Source organism: Sorex araneus, chromosome 1, assembly GCF_027595985.1.
Source record: "Sorex araneus isolate mSorAra2 chromosome 1, mSorAra2.pri, whole genome shotgun sequence".
Classification (NCBI taxonomy): domain Eukaryota; kingdom Metazoa; phylum Chordata; class Mammalia; order Eulipotyphla; family Soricidae; genus Sorex; species Sorex araneus.
In genome coordinates this window covers 347,166,321-347,182,707 of record NC_073302.1, presented here as the reverse complement: position 1 = coordinate 347,182,707, position 16,387 = coordinate 347,166,321, and the positions used below count along the sequence as shown (strand labels likewise).

At 45.1% G+C, this 16,387-nt stretch overlaps 2 pseudogenes; one reads left to right on the top strand and one right to left on the bottom strand.

Moving 5' to 3' along the window:
• The window catches only part of LOC129400653 (craniofacial development protein 2-like), a 115,979-nt pseudogene that overhangs the window by 23,904 nt on the left and 75,688 nt on the right, over nt 1-16,387 (top strand).
• LOC101551290 (heterogeneous nuclear ribonucleoproteins C1/C2-like) lies at nt 2,485-3,370 on the bottom strand (annotated as a pseudogene).

Below are 16,387 nucleotides of genomic sequence, written 5' to 3'. Positions count from 1 at the left end.
GAAAAGATGCTAAGCTTCATTAGTCATTAGAAAATACAGACCAAAACCTTAATGAGAAAATACTTTCTACGCATTAGAATGTCTATGAGCTCTCAGATTGGAAAGAATAAGTATTGGTGAGAATGTAGAACATTGGAGACTTGTTGATTGCATGCAGGAATGTAAGATGGTACATCCAGTATGGACAAGAGTGTGGTGGAACCTCAGATCATAAGGCAGGAGATATGGGTCAGTGGGCTGAGCACATGCTTTGCCAACAGAAGGTCCCAGGTTTGATCCCCAGCATTGTGTGGTCCACCAAACACCTACCAACCCAAGCACCACCAAGAATGGCCCCCAAACACCCTTTCCCATGACACACAGATAATTATCCTTAATTAATTAAAAATTATGCTTTAATTAAAAAGAATCATCATATGATCCTTTAATTCTAGATATATATCCAAAATAATTGAGAACTGGAACTCAAACACCTATAAACCAGCATTATTCATAATCACTGAAGATGGATACAACTCAGGGGGCCAGGGATGTGGTAGAGCACTTGCTGCGCATTTGTGAGAATGTGGTTTGACCCCTGGCACTACATGCATACACAGACAGAAAGAGAGAGAGAGAGGAGAGAGAGAGTAAATTGAAATAATTATGTTCTGGCACTGCTACAACTTGAAAATATTAAAGCTTAGTGAAGAATGTTACAGTGGAAGTGAAAAGTGAAAGAGAGAAGTGCCAGATGGTCCAGTTCATTGGTCCTCTTAAATCTTGCCCACAGGTAATCATTCAAATAGATGATGAGATGGCTGGGGGTGGAAAACAGTCAGGTAAAAGGGGGTCCAATAAGGTAGCTTCCTCTTTGACCCCCTCCCCAGTGCCCCAGTGGATGGTAGGAAAATAGCAGTTCTCACCCATAGGCATGTGGCCTAGAAAACAGGAAACCCAAAAGGAAAAAAAAAAAAAAAAAAAAAAAACCAACCTCAAAGGACAAAGGGCCATGGACCTGCAGAGGCGAGTCTCAAAATCCCAGTGATGGACCAGAGAAAGAGCAGCCACCCCCAGCAAGGGCACACAAGTAACAGGCTCCCAGCCACAGTCATGGACACAGAAGCGGTACAGTGTAAGAGTCACTGGGGGCCACATGGCTGCCAGCTGATGAAGTAGCTGCACCTTCCCAGAGTCAGAGAGCATGCTGCTCCCTCGGGCACTAATGACAGGGCTATGGCCCATCCCAAGCCTGGTAGCGCCCCGCCTCTATCCCGGCCTTGGCAAGGGTGCCACTCCCCCTGGTCTTGGTTACCTTTCCCACCCAAGACAACTTAAAATATGCTTAGTCTCTCCCAGGGTGCTGCTCTACTCCAGCCTCTTCAGAGGTCCGTAGGGTTTGCCTGGGCGCACACCCCAGATAAACTCCTATTTCTTCCCTTTATTCAACTCTGTCCCTCCATCTGCGCTGGTCAGGGTCCCCAGGTCTATCATACAGTGGGTCAGCTACAGCCTGGGACAGGACCTGGTCTTTGTACACTGGATGGGAGAGGACAGAAAAGGGACAATTTTTATGGGTTAACGAGAGAGGCCGAGATCTCAGGAGGGGCCCAGCTCCTACGACTTAAACTGCACAATAAACCACAACTTGGTAAACATCAGGGGTCCACGTGCAGATCTTCACACATTGCTCAAGGATCCACATACTCAGAAACTGAACTGACATCCTGGTGACAAAAGGTCAGCCAGTGAAGAAGTACAAATTCCGTTTATCTGAGGTACCTAAAATGGAAACATTTATGGGGTCTGAAAGTAGAATAGTTATGACTCGTGTTTGGGGTGATATAGGTAATGGGAAATTAATGTTTAACGGTTATAAAATGCTTGGAAATAACTGTGATGCCCCACAAAATTATAAATGAACAATGCTGTTTTAATGTACTGTAAATGGTTAAGATGACATGTTTGTACAAATTATGATTTACCATGAGGATAAAAGTCATGTAATTGCACTGTATAAAATAATTTTAAGTTAACAACAACAAAAAGTACACACACACATAAGTTTATTGGACAAAAGGACAAAATAGTGAAATAATTTGGTGAATCAAAATATTAATTATACATTTCTCTAGAAGTGAGGCTGATGATTTTTATTTTATTCTGTTCATTATTTCCTTTGACCTCAGTGAACCATTATGGCTTGGTAGTTGTAATTTTTTTTAAAAAAACCATACGTCCTTTTTATTGTTAAGTCATAAAGAGGTATCAAAATTAAAAGCAAAAATTACGGGGCAAGACTTAACATAACTACTAGGAGTGTCAAAGGAAGTGAAAATGGGACTAGGCACAGGGCAATATGAATTAATGAACATGGAAAGGACAAGGATGGGAAGAACAGTGAGCATGTGCTGAAGATACTAGGGGAGAGGATCTGGTGTTGATCTTAGACAAATGCCTAGATAAAGAAATAATGGGACAAGATTTCTAAACCCCACTATGTACTTAAGAGTCATCCTCGCCCTTGGAGCTGTCTCTGTCATCCTTTCCTTCCTCAGCCTCTTTTTCATCATCCTTGATCAACTCCAGCTGGTCTTCCCCCCATCTTCATTATCATCATCATTGAGCAGGTCCCCCTCTTCAGCAGAGTCATCTGGACCCCCCTCAGATTCCATCTTCACATTAGTCTCATCCTTCTTCAGGGAGCTGCTGCTCTGCTCCTCTTCTGATTTGTCATTCTTCATCTCTACTGCTTGTTTGCTTTGTTCCTTTTCTATTTTTTCCAGGTTTTCCAGTAGAGAATCCACTTTTTGTTTTATCTGAGTCAATTCCTTCTTGATAGCCTGAATATCATCTCCTTTCAACTTTCCAGACTTGGAAGATCCTCTCTGTCCACTCTTAGAATTGAAGCCACTTTTGCCCCTTCGTGAGGTGTTTCCTGATACACGCTGGCGTTTTGAGGGCACTACAGCCCAAGCAATAGGGGGAGAAGGAGGAACACGTGCTTGATAACTATACATCCTTCATAATATGACTTTCCCGTTGAAAGTCATAGTCCAAATCAAAAGAGGAGCCGTACATCTCCACTGCAGATCGTTTCACACCTGCTTTTCCTCGGTTCACTTTTGGCTCTGCAGCCAGATTAATGTCTAAAACCTGGCCAGCAATCATCTTGCCATTCCTCTCCCGCCACAGCAGTGCGGGCATTTCTCTCATTACCATACTGAACAAAGGCAAAGCCCTTATGAACAGAGCAGCCAAAAATTTTGCCATATTTTGAGAAGATTGCCTCTCCAGCAGACTTCTTGACCAACAGAGTATTCAGATTCCCAATGAATACACGGGAATTCATGGAGCGACGGTCTGTCTTGTTGGTAACATCGCTGGCCATTATCTTTGATGATTAAGTTCCTCACGCAGTCAGAAAGAATGTAGCTGAAGATCAAAAAAATCTCACAAAGGGGGAGGGAGAAGAGATTCAATTCTGAATCTCCTACTCCCAGGTTCTATGTGGAGAAGTCGACTGCTGCTTGATTGAGGTAGGAAACGTTGTCTCAACCGCTCAGCCTTCGCCTCTTCACAAAATCGGTAGTTGTAATTTTTTAAATTAGAAAACATATTAGGTATATGAAAGAATTTATATGTGTAAGGTACAAAGATTAAATTAAAATTGGTAGTTGTAATTTTTTAAATTAGAAAACATATTAGGTATATGAAAGAATTTATATGTGTAAGGTACAAAGATTAAATTAAAAACAATATCACGAAATCCCGTTGATCGTCGAGTGGCTCGAGTGGTCTCAGTAACCTCTACATTCATCCTATCCCTGAGATTTTAGAAGCCTCTAAAGGCTTCAGGGTCAGGGGAATGAGATTCAGCTGGTGACTGGCTTTGGCATATAGATACACCATGGGAAGCTTGCGAGGCTGTCCCATGTGGGCAGGAAACTCTCAGTAGCTTGTGAGTTTCTCCCAGAAGGAAAAGTAGGTCATAAGATATTGCTTCTGAGAGCTTGCTTTTAAGTCTGTGGATGTTGGCCGTTGATGGGATAACACACACCTGGGTTCCTTAGCCGGTACCTTCATGCATGAGGCCTGTCCGAAGGTGTGGAGAGGGGCCTTGAGCATAGTTGTGGCTAGGTTCTCGTGGTCTTCGTCTGTCGGGAGCTCTCCTCGGGGCAGGGAGGGAAGCTGGAGCCCATCCACTCCGAGGTGCCCTGGGTAAGACAGCCAGGAGTGCGGGCAAGAAACTTATTAAATTATTAAATAAGATTAAATTAAATTAAAATGAATAGGGCACCTGGGGCATGGCTGAGGCGGCATGGGTCTTGCATGTGTGAGACCCTGTGTTTGATTCTAGGCAGCAAAAGAAAAAAATTGAACAAATAGATGTGAATAAATTAATTTAATTTAAAAGTTAATTTTAAATGTATAATCATAAATATGTCTTTGTCAAAAGGTTAATCATGGGAGTGACTTCCTAGGGCTGGGAGATTTCATCTTCCCTGAGATATTTACGTGGAAACATCTGATCCCTGATCCTTTGCAGGGGAAGGAGAACTGGCAGAAGCCGACTTTAGATTACTGGACCTTTCCTGAGAGTTTCCCAAACTGACTTTCCTTTCTATTTAAAAAGGGCATCTGGACTGGACTCAGTGCCAGGCTGTTTTCACTCAGGGTGCCCCAGAAAGGGGCGGGTGACAGCCCTCCCTGCCACAACGGACCCAGCCCCGGCAGCCAACCTCCACAACTCAACCGCTGCCACACTCCAGGCCACTTTCCACATGCTTGGGCCGAGCTTCACATATCACTTGTAATAACTTATCATCCTGTTATTCATTGATTTGCTCCAGCGGGCACCAGTAATGTCTCCATTTGTCCCTGTTGCGTGCTAGTGTAGCCTAATGGCATCTGCTTGCTCCAGGAACACGAAGAGAACCAAACCGTTCGTTCAGGGTCTTAACGAAGAAGTCTGACCATCTCGTAAGTGGGTGACCAGGTGTTCTTTTGACGTCCCATGGTATCCAGTCTGTAATGGCTCTAGTCCAGCAGTCATCTCAAAATCGCATTACGTGTCCGGCCCATCTGATTTTCAACACCTTGGCAAACGAGACAGCGTTCTCAATCTTTGATTGTTGACAGAGGTCTGAACTCTAGATTCCTTCTCTCAGTTGAGTGAGGCGTGATAACTCCAAGCATAGCTCTTTTGATTTCTCTTTGGGTGACCCAAATATTGTTCTCATCCTGTTTTCGTAGGGCCCAGGTCTCTGAGGCGTATGTTAGTTCAGGAAGAACAGTGAAATAAAAAAGATGTGCCTGGAGTTAGAGGTTCTTCATCCTCTTGACCACTTCTTCAACACTCTTGAAGGTGTTCCACGCTGCTCTCTTCCTCCTGCGCAGCTCAGGTGCCAGGTCATTGTCATGTTGAGATCTTGACCTAGGTACATATAACTGCTGAATTCGGAGATGTTTGTTCCATTGAGAGCAAATAGAACACCAGGAACTAGTCCGTTTCTCACGAACATTGTCTTTGTGAGATTCAGCTGCAGACCAACATTTCCACATTTGTAGTTGAAGTTGGTCAGCATTCATGCTGGTTGGCTGATGTTTGGTGTTATTAGAATGATGTCATCAGTGAAGCAGAGGTGGTGTAGTTGCCGACCATCTTCACTCCCATTCCTTCCCCTTCCAGTCGTCACATGACATTTTTGAGGGTGGCACTGAAGAGTTTCGGTGAAAAGAGAATGACCTGCTGAACCCCTCTCTTTATGTCGATGATCACTTCTTTGTAGAACGGTGAGATCCTGGTGGTGAATTCGTAATACAGCTTGAGGAGAATCCTGGAGATATCTTCCCATACTGCCACAATAGTGCCAAAGAGCTCCCAGTTGGTGATCGTTCTTCGTTCTGGGAGTTCTCTTCTTTTTTTTTCCCTTTCCGTCCCCCCTGGGAGTTCTCTTCTTAAACTTTACAGCCCTTTCTCCCCACTCTGTGAAGTAGAATTTCACATGAAGGAGACGGTGATCCGATCTTGTTTTTTTGGGGTTTTTTTGTTTGTTTGTTTTGCTTTTTGGGTCACACCTGGCGATGCACAGGGGTTACTCCTGGTTTTATACTCAGGAATTACTCTGGTGGTGCTCAGGAGACCATATGGGATGCTGGGAATCGAACCCTGGTTGGCCGCGTGCAAGGCAACGCCCTACCCACTGTGCTATCGCTCCAGCCCCCTGATCCCGTTTGGAATTTTGGGACAACAGCAACATCGGTCAGGCAAAACCATCGATTGAATATGATGTGGTCAATTTCTTTGTGGAACTGTCCAACCGGAGACTCCCATGTCCAATGTTTAGATTCAGCCTTCTGAAATTGTGAGTTACCATGGATGATCTTGGTCGACATAATGAACTCAGACTGTCTCTAACCCTGTTCATTCCATTCTAGACCATGGGTCCTGATGTGAAGTTCTTCAGGCGATCTACTTGGCCCTATCTTGGCATTAAAATTACCGACAATGATCTTGTAGAAGGTGTGGTCTTCTCTATAGAACTTCTCCAGCTCCATGTAGAACTTCTCAATTTCTTCTTTGTTGAAGTTGGATGTTGGTGCACAGATGACAAAGATAGAAACTGTTGGCAGTGAGCCACATCTATTCAAGTGTAAGTGTCCGATTTGGGTTGTTAGGCATTCAAATGAATCAATGCTCATGGCCAAGTTTGTGTTGATGAGGACACTGACCCACTGATGCCTCTATTATCACATGTTCTGAGGAACAGTTCTTCTCCAGCGTCAAAAATGGCATGATGTGTCTGATGCCTTTTCGTCTTGGTCAGACCAATGATGTCATATTTGATCTTCTGCGCTTGCACCATCAGGTCCTTGATGGATGCTTCCTAAGCCAGCGTACATGCATTGAATGTACAAACAATCATTTTAGTCATTCTTTGTTTTGGCTGCCTAGTTTGGCCCTGAGATTTTATCAGCCTCTCCTTGCTCGTTCTTCTTAGTGCTGCCATATTGGGGGCTCTTTCAGGGTCAAGGGAATGAGACCCATTATTGTTACTGGTTTGGGCATATCGAATATGCCACAGGTAACTTGCCAGACTCTGCTGGGCTGGTGGGATTCTCTTGATAGCTTGCCAGCCTGGCAAGCTGGCAGGTGAGTTTCACATATGAGTGAACATATTCCTGGACCGCGTGGCCACAAGACACATCATAAGATACTCCCTACCCATTATCCATAATTACCACACCATATTTGATGGGGTTCAGACAGTAAGCAACAAATCATAGAGGGAAATATATATATGTATATATACATATTTTCAGACATATAAACCAAAGCTCACATTACCCAAACTTTAACAACATGTTGGTGATATCCTATAGATGTGATTGGTGATATCCTATAGATCTTAATGGCTCCTGCCAAAATAGAACAATCTCCACACTTTTTTCTATATGAACACTTTTTTGTTAGCATGTTCAGCAGTTCTTCATAACAGACCATAGAAAATATATTCTTTCGTTTGTGTTTTGGGATAGGGATTGGGGCTTGAGATGGAAACATCCCAAATTTGGTGATGGGAAGGTGTAATAGTAGTGGGATTGGTGTTTGAATATTAAATATAATCAAATATTGTGAAGTAACTTATAAAATAAAAAATCTAAAAATATATTAAATAAAATCAAAGGGGCATCTGGGGGTGGAGAGATGGTTCATTGGGCTGAGCTCATGATTTGCATGTGAGATGCAGAGGTTCGATCCCTGACACTCCCCAAGCATTGCCAAGTGATATCCACAAGCCCCGGGTTGAGAGGCCATACATGCACAAGTACCCTCTGAGTATGCTCAGGCATGGCCTCTCCCTACCAATAACAATACCGGAACTGTTTGGCCTTGCAGAGCATCTGCTTTGCATGAAAGAGGAGTAGATTTGACCCCTGGCACCACATGGTCCCCTGAGCACCATTGGAATAGCCCTTGAGCATTGCCAGGCAAGCTTGAAAACTTTTATTTTTATTATTTTAAACTTTGGTGGGCCCCAGAGCCATAGCACAGCAGGTAGGGCATTTGCCTGGCACGCGTGGCCAACCTGAGTTCAATCTCCAGCATCCCATATGGTCCCCTGAGCACCACCAAGAGTAATTCCTGAGTGCAGAGCCAGGAGTAACCCCTAAGCATCACTGGGTGTGACCTAAAAAGAAAAAAATTGGGGGGGGGCACACCTGGTGGTATGTAGAGCTTAACTGGTGAGAGTTGGAGGACCATACATAGTGCCAGCATGGAATCTATGTAAGACAAGCACCTTGTCCACTATACTATCTCTATGGCTCCATGGTTGAAAATTTTAGTTTTTTTTTTTTTTATTTGGGGGTTTGCTCCTGGTTCTGAACTCAGAGATGACTCCTGGTGGTGTTTTGGGGCCTATATGAGGTGCAGGCCATGGAACCCCAGTGGGCATGCACAAGTGGATAAAGTAAGCACCTTATTCACTGTACTAAGTCTCTAGCCCCCATGAATAAAAATTTAACCCCCCCCAAAAAAAATTAAGGTATCTTTGGGCCAAAGAGATAGTACAGGAGTTGAGGTACTTGACTCGATCCTTGTTTGATTCCTGGCACCACGCATGGACATGTGAGCAGCACCAGGGGAGCACTCTTGAGCACAGAGCCTGGAATGCTCCTGTAGCTTGTGGCCCTCAAATCATACTCACCTCTGCAAAAATATAGGCAACTGAAGTTATTGGGTGAGTTACCGGTTTTTAAAACTTTTGGTCTCCTGTATATGTACAGGAGGTTTGTATCAATTAATTAAAGTGTTATACTTATTTCTAGTTAATTAATAAACTTCCTGGTTTTCTCTTACTAATCTTAGTATAAGTAATAATATATTATAAGATGTTTGATTTACTGCCCAGGCTTTAAAATACAACAACAAAAAAGGGGATATTGTGAGTTCAAAATGTGGGTGCAAGATGCATGCATTCGGTGGCTGAGAACCCACTTAATGCAGAGCTGTTATCATACTTATAGAACATCTGAAGGAGTTGGGGCATAGGACTCCATGCGGATTTAATAGATCATTTACAGAGGTAAAGCATTTTGGCCAAGGCAATTCTTTTGGGGGAGTTAATTTAAGGAGACACTCTGTCTCCCAGGGACATCTATATTGCTTTTCTCCCGCCCTAAGTTGTACACTTTAAGCTACTGTGTTTACTTCTTATTCATACTTGCAGTTATTTGGATAAACACAGTAAGAGATATAGATTCTAAAATGTAGTTCTCTGGGTTCTGAGGGCAAGTAAGGCTCAGGCCAGTCCTTCCCCATGGGGGTCCTGTCTCATAAGTCATAATAGCTTGCATTAAGATCATGCTTTTATGATTTCTAGACACTCCTATTTCGATGCCGGGGTAGCTTCACCCCTCACCTTGAATCTATTCCAGTCCCACAGCGGGATCTCCCATTGTGGGTATTAGGAACTATCACAAACAAAGCCTGAGTCAAGTAATTATGATGGATGCCCAGCAATAGATATATTTCAAAGTTGATCAACTCCAAAATATTGGGAGCATAGTATGAACAGTCTTTCTGTGTTTAAGCACATAACATAGCTCTATAGTAAAATATAAAAAGGCTCTAGGGGAAATAGAAAAGCAAATAATTCACTACAAATACAAAGTTCAGAATGACCAGAAGTTTTGACTTATAAGTAACCAAGATTGACTTGGGGAAATGTGACAATGAGAGGTAAAGCACAAAGGAGAGGTTAAAGATAAACTCCAGGGATTAGGGGTGCTCACAAGAGCACTGTAAATTTCTCTGGGTGGAGGGGAGAGGAAAAGGGGCAATTCACTGATGAGGCCTGAAACACCAACAGGATATGGGGTGGTCTTGTTGCAGGCAGATGGGGGAGGCTTTGGTAATAAGTTTTCATTTCTTTTCTGTTTTGTTTTGGAGGGCCATATTTGTCCATGCTTGGGATTTACTCTTAACTCTGTGCTCAGGGATGACTCCTGGCAGGACTCAAGGGACTATATGTGGTGCAGGGGTCAAACCCAGGTTGGATGTAGGCAAGGGAAATGTCCTACCTGCTATGCTATCTGTCTGGCACCAAGGCCCAAGTTTGTAGGAAAATAAAGCCAAGAAGTAGTCCAAAGGCATGAGGACCGCATCTCCTTGAACCGCAAACTCCGAGCTCTGCAGCCATGGAGGAAACGAGGCACTGCCTCAGGAACCTCTGGGTGGCTTTCCTTCTCTCCCTTCAGAAAAGAGAAACAAATGGTCCTGACAAGAATATGAAAAGACCATCACAAGACCAAGTCTTTACCCCTTGACAACACCCTAGCAAAGGACTAACCCAGGTGGGAGCGGTTTGGGAAAAACACCACACAAAGTAAACCCACTTCATAAAGGCCTGTGGGCGGCTGCTGGTCCTGGAGATTCAGACTTCTCAGTCTGAGCTGTGCTCCAGGCTTTGCCCCCCTGGAGAGGCCTGGTGTGTTTTCTTTCTGCCTTTTCTGTGAAGAAGCTGATGTTCCTAAAAATGCCTGGGCAGAGGTTAGGAATGACTTTCATTTTTCTATGCTGAGTCCAGGGTTCCCTGCGAACTTGGGTGGTGGGGCCAGGTTTACACCATGTCCATCAAGACAACTGAAGGGGAAGCTTGATGAGGCCTCAGGGGACTGGTCCCTGGTTCATGCCTCATAGGTGTCAGTGGCACTTGAGACTGTCCTAACTTATGCCAGGTACTTGCAGTCAGAGTAAGGTGGTAGTGATGTTGGTGGGCCCCACCAGTGACTTTAAAGCAGGGAGAAACTCACTTTCTTCTCATCTGCTTCTGCCACCCGGGACCCAGGGTAACTGAGTTTTTGTCTCGCCTCGCAGAAAAGAATTTCAGGAGCAGACAAACAATGAAGTAAAACAGATTTTATTTGGATGTTTTTGAAAGAGAGGAGGAAGAGAGAGTGGGAGAGAGTGGAGAGTAACGTGCTCAAGAGAGAACCCGGGCTTCTCCAAGGGTGGATAGACCCCTACACACATCCCAACATTAGACATGAAAGTATAATCTGAAAAGGGGAGATGTGGGCACCGCATGTGCTTGGCCACATGGGCGCAAGCAGCACATGGGCTTGGGCAGCACACGTGCGCCCTTCGTTTGCTCAAGGTGGCCTTTATAGGGCTTCTCCAACCTGCCCCCTTCTACCTAGGTCAAAGTCTGTTGCTGAGGAGTTTGCCTAAGGGGTAGGGTTGGGAGTGGTAATGGTCTTCTCTGAAATTCTTTTCCTAGCCTTTTGTCCCTGCTGGAGCTTCTGTTGGAGCAGGGTCCAACCTCCTTACCGACTGGGGTCAGAGCTCCTGTTTTCTACTCAGGTCTTAGCTCCTGAGAGGGCCCTTCCCCTAGCTGCCTGCCTGACTATGACAGGAGCACTCTTCTCCTGAGGTGCTTCCCTGGCTCCCTACTTCACCTGTAACATCTGACAAGACAGCGAGGGAATCAGGGGACAGCAGAGTTTGTGAGCCACACAGGTGATGTTGGTTGAGTCCCCACAGGTGGCTTATGTGAGGCGGGGAGGAGAGAGACTTTCTTCCCGATCAGCCCTGCCACCCTGAGACCCAGCTGGCACTGATGTCGGTTGGGCCCCACGGGTGACTTACGTGAAGCGAGGAGGAGAAAAACGGTCACTTTCTCCCAACCGCCACCTGGGACCCAGAGTTACTGGGTTCTTGTCTTCGCTCGCAGAAAAGAATTTCAGGAGTAGACAAGCAGTGAAGTAAACCGATTTTATTTAGAGGCTTTTGAGGATAGGAGGAAGGAATAAGAGAGAGAGAGAGAAGTAAGAGTAATGTGTTCAAGAGAGAACTCGGGCTTCTCCAACACATAACTGAGCTTTAGACACAAAAGTATGAAAGCATGAAAGTACACATCTCAAGAGGGGAGATGCGGGCGACACATGTGCCTGGACGACACATGTGCTCAGCCACGTGGGCGCAAGCAGCAGATGGGCTCAGGCAATATATGCGCGCCCTTCCTTTGTTCAAGGTGTCTTTTATAGGGTTTCTTCAACCTGCCCCCACGTGGGGTTTCTTTCCAGGTAAAAGTTTGTTGCTAAGGTTACCAGGGAGGTTGGGAGTGGTTTTGGTCTTCTTTGGGGAACTTCCTGGGGAGGGGTCCATTATCCTCAGGGTCTGCTGATGTTTTCCTCCGGGTCTGGGTCTTTTGTTTTCTTGAATCTGCAAGTCCTAAGATTCTCCCTCCCAGCGACTGTTAAAACTAAATTTTCATTGCCCAGGGTCTTTCCCTATTACCTGCCTACCTCAGCACCACTAGGACTGATAAAGTCTCCGATGAGCCCCTGCAAGCCACACCAGGTGGCTGCCAAGCCATACCTGATGTCCAATTGGTCTTCTTGGCAAGGGAGTTGATCCCCACCACCCTATTTCTCGGGGAGCCACAAACTTATGTTGGGATGAGAAATTACTCTTTGCAGGAAAGGAAAGTCAGTCCGAGACCTTACCCATGGTTACTGGGTTCTTGTCTCACCTCGCAGAAAAGAATCTCAGGAGTAGACAAGCAGTGAAGTAAAATAGATTTTATTTGGAGGTTTTGGGAAGGGGGAGGAAAGGAAAGTGAGAGAGAGAGAGAGAGAGAGAGAGACAGAGAGAGAGAGAGAGAGAGAGAGAGAGAGAGAAACACTCAAGGGAGAGAACTCGGGCTTCTGAGGTGGAAAGAGCCCTACACACACCCCAGCATTAGATATGGAAATATAAACTCCACATTTTGAGAGGGGAGATGTGGGTGCTACATGTGCTCAGGTGCTACCTGGGCGCGGGCTGCGTGTGTGCACCATTCCTTTGTACAGGTGGCTTTATAGGCTTCTCCAAGCAGCCTCTACATGGTAGCAGCCTCTGCTAGGATTGTTAAAGGGGTCCAGCTGGGAGCGGTCCTCTTTGTACTGCCTTTTCTGGACCTTTGCTCCTGCTGATCTCTGAGAGTGGGTCTAACCTTCTCTAGTCTGGGCTAGCTGAGGGTTAATTCAGATTAAAGGAAGGAATTAAAGGTTCTCAATAATTTCCTTTAGGCCCTTTCTGTAGGGAGGGGTCCAGGCTCCTCAGGGTCTGCTGCTGGGGAAGGTCTTATCAGGTCTTGTTTTCTGTATCCACAAGATGGGTCGGATATAGGACTAGTGGCCTTATTACTTCCCAGAAATCTCATTGCCATGATGTGGGCGCTTCCCTAATCTACCTGCCTACATCATAGGGAACGCAGGTCTTTGGCTGGAAGCCTCTTCTCTCCTGCAAGTTTCCTCTTTGTTCCATGCCCCTTCCTTCAGTCCTTCAAATTAGCACTTTCAGGCTGGGTCTTCCCTCTCCAATCTCAAACATAATACCTAAATATTTTTGTCATTCTAAACATCAAAAAACAAACAAAAAACCCCTAATGAGGTATCTCACACCAGTGAGAATGGCACATAATCGAAATCACCAGGGACAATCTGCGTTGGCAGGGATGTGGTGAAAAAGGATCCCTCATCCATTGTTGGTGGGAATATGCCTGGTTCTACCTCTCTAAAAACAATATGGAGGGTTCTTGGAAAAGTAAGAGTAGAACTGCCATAAAACTCAGCAATTTCACTTCTTGGTATCAGGACAGAAAAACATTCATGAAATGGGATGTGTGCATACTATGTTCATTGCAGCACTCAGCACAATTGCTCGGATATGGGATCAACCTCTGTGCCCAACCACAGAGGGGAGGCTAATGAAAGCATGTACGCATGCACTGTGGAATGCTATGTAATTGCATGGTACACAGAAGTCACGCAGTTTGCTGCAACATGAAGGATATGGGAGGACCTCATGTTAAGCGAAGTGGATCAGAAGAAGAAGGAAAAATACCAGAATATCTCAGTCATCTGTCATATATAGAAGAATAGCAAGAGGAGGGAATGCAAGGCACCGTGGGAAGCTACCCTAATGAGGACAGGGAAGGAAATAAATTGAGGAGGGTGAAGTAAGGAGATGGACATGAAGAAAAAGGGGCAGGAGGCAGGGGCGTCAAGCATACCAGTGGTGCAGAGGTGTGGTATTTGTGTCCATCTAAACTCGAGAGCCAGGGGCTGGAGCGATAGCACAGCGGGTAGGGCATTTGCCTTGCACACAGCCAACCCGGGTTCGATTCCCAGCATCCCATATGGTTCCCTGAGCACCGCCAGGGGTAATTCCTGAGTGCAGAGCCAGGAGCAACCCCTGTGCATCGCCAAGTGTGACCCAAAAAGCAAATAAAATAAAGAAATATATAAATACATAATTAAAGAAGTACCTTAAAAAAATAAAATAAACCGGAGCGCCATCGATATGAAGGCATGAGATCCAAACACAACCACTACATTTTAAAATATGCCTGGGGATGGGAGGAAACCCTGGGACACTTGTGGCAGGAAGGCAACTCTGGTGGGGGGGGATTGGTGTTGCACGTTGTGCACCTGAAAGTCAACTATGAATGTGTAAACCATGGCATACTTTAACAGTTTTTTTAATTTAATGTAGTAATTAAAAAAAAAACAGTGTTTTTTAAAATGATGAAAGTACCACATGTTCATTGTAAAGAGTGTGGCCAGCACAGGAGTGACAACAGTCCAAATCCCACCACCCAGAGATTGCTTCTGACCAATGTTTATTCTTCCCAAGTTAAGCAAACATTCTGTTCTGGAATGTGTAGCTGAAAATTGTGTTGAGCTCAAAAAGACAACATCCGGTGAGCAGTAGCCAGTATGTGTTTGTAAGTCAGCGCAGCGAGTGGGGTTACTTCCCACCCGCCGTTTCAGGCACTGTCTTGATTCCTCAGTCCCCTCTTTTCATCTCCAGGCCTTCAGAGGGTTTGGCGAAGGAGGGGACAGGAGAGGGGTGTCTTCCTTCTCAAACTACGCCCTTGCCAACTCAGGAAAAATGAAGGCCTGTGGCTTCCCCGTGGCTCTTTTGCCCCTTTTGGTCTGTCTATGCTGCAACTTTTGCAGAATTCTGCTCTGTGCCGCAGGGCTCGGCAGGCCCACGGTCATGGTCAGACACTCAGGCTGTTTTCTCAGCCTCCTGTTACCGGCCCTCCTTTGAACTGCTGTCCTGAAAACCAGGAAGCCTTCACCTAAGCAAGGTTTGGGCAGCCCCAGAAAATTGTAGATGTGATTCTCAAAAGTAGAATAAATCTTTGCCAGTCATAATGACAAGAAATCCCACTGGCACACTGGGTGGGAATCGAACAATAACAGAAGAAACAGCTTGAGGCTGAGAAACAAAAGGTCCACTGGTGTTCCCTCCCGCCGAAGGCTCTTGCTTTTAAGAAGTTGTTCAAGCACAGAAGTTTTTGTGTCCCCAAACATAATGAACATTTTTCTGTCTCTAAAATTGTATTATGCACCAGACTAACACACTTACATTGACCCGGTTTTCACTTTCTTCCCTACCATAATTCTTGTTTGGGACGAAGAAGGTAGGGGAGAATTCAGAGAAGTGAAATAAGGATGTTTTCCATTAAGTGACATGCTGTGTTTTCCTAACATTTTAAAATTACTTTTTAGCAACTCACAGATTTTTTCAACCAAACAAATTTAATTTTAAGGTTATAGAAAGACATGAGTGGGTCAGCGAGATAGTATAGAGGGCACGGCTTGCTTTGTACACGGCTGACCCAGGTTTTACCCCTGGCATCACAGTAGGGTTCCTTGAGCATCTCCAGCAGTGGCCCCCAAACCAGCAAAACAACAAAACCAAAAAAAGGTTGGATAACTTCCTTATTAAATAAAAGATTTCTTTACTTTTTTTCTGGCGGGATGGGGGACATACTTGGCAGTACTCAGGACTTATTCCTGGCTCTGTGCTTATAGAGAATTCCTGGCAGGGCTCAAAGAACCATATGTGATGCCTAGGATTGATCCCAAGGCAAACACTCTACCTGCCGCACTATTGTTCCAGCCCCAACTGCAATACCTTATTTATTTGTTTGTTTGTTTTTGGCTTTTGGGCTACAGCTAGCTTTGCTTTTCCGTGTGCCTTGTGTCTTACCACATAAGATTTCCCAAGCACCTCCAAGAGTGATCAATGAAACTGGTGTGAACTCTTTCTGCTTACTATCCCATTATGCAGGGTATCACTGTATCACTGTCATCCTGTTTCTCAAATGGGCACCAGTAATGTCTCCATTGTGAGACTTGTTACTGTTTTTGGCACATTGAATACACCACAGGTAGCTTGCCAGGCTCTGCTGCGCGGGCGGGATACTCTCGGTAGCTTGCCGGGCCAGGGAAAGAAAGGCCAGAGGTAATAAATTTTAACTGGATCTTATAAAACAGTCATTCATTCGGAAGGAGACAAGGAGGATGTTCCAAGGAAGTGTGGATTTCAGCTGGTCAGGGA